Below are 2,565 nucleotides of genomic sequence, written 5' to 3'. Positions count from 1 at the left end.
ATCCAAGTTACCATCAGGGTGTACACCTCACCCCTGGCGTCATTGCCCACCTCTCAATTTTAAATACACGTAGACATTGAGGGCTAGCAGGAGGGACCATGCACTTACCTGCTGCTCTCTGGCAGGTAGCTCCATGCCATCCTGGGTTTTAAATGCACCTTAGAACACATCGGGCGTGTTCAGGGTGGTATCACAGCATGTTTAAAAAGGCTGTTTCTGTGCTCTTCTCTCGCTTACGGCCATACCACCCTGAACACGCCCGATCTCGTCTGATCTCGGAAGCTAAGCAGGGTCGGGCCTGGTCAGTACTTGGATGGGAGACCGCCTGGGAATACCAGGTGCTGTAAGCTTTTGCACTTACACACACAAACTGCAGAGGGCGCTGCTGCTCACTCACAGAAAACAGAACCAGAAAAAAAAACTTCATTAAAATGCTTATAAAAATAAGGCATTTCGCTTTTGTGCAAAAGTTGATAATCATCTCACTCTATCTACTTTTCTGGTGTGTATTTTCCAGCAGAGGTTTAGCTCTGTGTCAAGTGTCTGACATTTTGTGGATGTCAGAGAGCATCATTATTATTTCCTAACTTTAGGTTTCAAAACAGGAGGGAGACTGATATTTACTCACAGTAAATATCAGTCTTCCTCCTGTTTTCTATTTTGCAGAGCCTTATTGATGAGCCACAGCTGTTGTTTTATTTTCTCCCCCTGATATCTGTAACTTTATCATTTAAACTGTTGATATGGCTCCAAGCAGCCCCATTAACTTTGTAATTGACTTTTGTTTCCTCCTTTCTCCTCTCTATTATTTACTGCCGATATATTGTGAGTTTATATCAGTAGCATTTGAGCAAAACCTGGTGAGGATTTAGAAGAGCTTCAACATCCCATTAAATTCAAATTCAAATTTTATATGTCGCATACACAGTCATACACAGTACGATATGCAGTGAAATGCTTACACAACTGCTCGTGACCTAAAGAAAAAAGAAAAGGCTATGAATAAGATAGGAAATAAATATGAAAATTTATGGAAATGAAGAAATATAATGTCCAGTGTTGTGCAATCCACATTATGTCTTGTGCAGAGCAAATATGCTTAAAGTGATTTAAGTGATGAAGTGAAAACAATGTCCAGAATGTCCAGTGTGTGTGTAAGAACCATATGTGTGGGTCAGTACTGTGTGGTGGTGTGATTGAGAGACCGTATCGCCTGCGGGAAGAAGCTCCTCCTCAGTCTCTCTGTGTTGGTCTTCAGGGAGCGGAATCGCTTTCCTGACCTCAACAGAGAGAACAGTCTGTTGTTGGGATGGCTGAGGTCCTTCACCATCTTCCTGGCCTTGGTCCAGCACCGCCTGCTGTAGATTGAGTGCAGGTCAGGGAGCTCGGAGCGGATGGTGCGCTCAGCTGACCGCACAACCCTCTGTAGAGCTCGTCTGTCCTGCATGATGCTGTTCCCGAACCAGGTTAAGATGTTTCCCGCCAGGATGCTCTCTATGGTGCACGAGTAAAAGTTCCTGAGCACCTTGGAGGGCAGTTGGAAGTCTCTCAAGCGTCTGAGGTGGTAGAGACGCTGACGGGCCTTTTTCACCACGGTGTTGATGTGACAGGACCATGACAGGTCCCGCGTGATGTGAACTCCGAGGTATTTGAAGCTGTCCACTCTCTCCACTGGGCACTCGTTGATGACGGGGGTCTGGTAGTTCCTCTCCTGCTTAGTGCTGAAGTCCACTATCAGCTCCTTTGTCTTACTGAAGGAGGTTGTTCCTCTGGCACCAGTTCTCCAGATTCCTAATCTCCTTCAGGTAGGCCGTCTCGTTGTTGTCAGAGATGGGCTTTGATCTCATGGTGAAATATTAAAAAGTATACACATTAAAATCTTTTAATATGAGGTTGTACAATGTCTTAAATTGACATGGCTAATGCCTATTAACTTCTCATCAGTGATCATGGATGAATAATGAAGGAGGAGGACTACCGCACTAAAGTGAGTTTACAATCCAACATAGAAACTGACCCCCTGAGATGGAAGACTTTTATATTCAATGATACTCAAAATCCTCATTCTTGACTTATTACCAAAAGAAAAAAAATTATTATATGTTCTGATGACATTCAGTTGGATCTGATTTACACATCAGAGGTTTGTTCAAGTAAATATATTCAAGTCAAGTGAAATAAAGAGCAGAAAACATTTCATGAGAAGCAATGCAAAACGTGACTTTCAGCAAAGGCCTGCTGTCACAGTGTGGTTAGACTGAGGGTTTGTCAACAGTCTGATGACACTGCATCAGAGACTTGTCTTTAAACACTTTGTTCTTTTCGTGACCACAACTCAACACCTTGTGAGTGTTTGCAACCTGGTAATGCACCGTGACCCGAAACTGTGAACAACTGAATCTGTTCTTAGAGCAGAAGAAACTTCTATGAATGCAATAACTCTAGATGTTATCACACTAACTACATGTTATAATGTAACACTTTGTGTCATGTAAAACTCTGAAGTCAAGGTTATAAATGGCTGTTTTTGACTACTTTTGAGTTTACCTTTATATATTTCACTTT

The 2,565-nt window shown here is 42.7% G+C and overlaps 1 non-coding gene across 1 annotated transcript; it reads left to right on the top strand.

Annotated features, from left to right (window-relative positions):
- Positions 1–231: 231 nt before the first annotated feature.
- Positions 232–350, top strand: LOC146607114 (5S ribosomal RNA). Its single transcript, XR_014905364.1, has one exon. It is a non-coding gene; the product is annotated as a 5S ribosomal RNA (ribosomal RNA).
- Positions 351–2,565: the final 2,215 nt, after the last annotated feature.

This window comes from Diplotaxodon limnothrissa, unplaced genomic scaffold (assembly GCF_057381915.1).
Source record: "Diplotaxodon limnothrissa isolate DT_005_m unplaced genomic scaffold, D_limnothrissa_male_GT1.1 unmapped_scaffold_1, whole genome shotgun sequence".
Taxonomy (NCBI): domain Eukaryota; kingdom Metazoa; phylum Chordata; class Actinopteri; order Cichliformes; family Cichlidae; genus Diplotaxodon; species Diplotaxodon limnothrissa.
The sequence above is the reverse complement of the archived record's forward strand: the minus strand, read 5'-3'. Positions and strand labels throughout refer to the sequence as shown.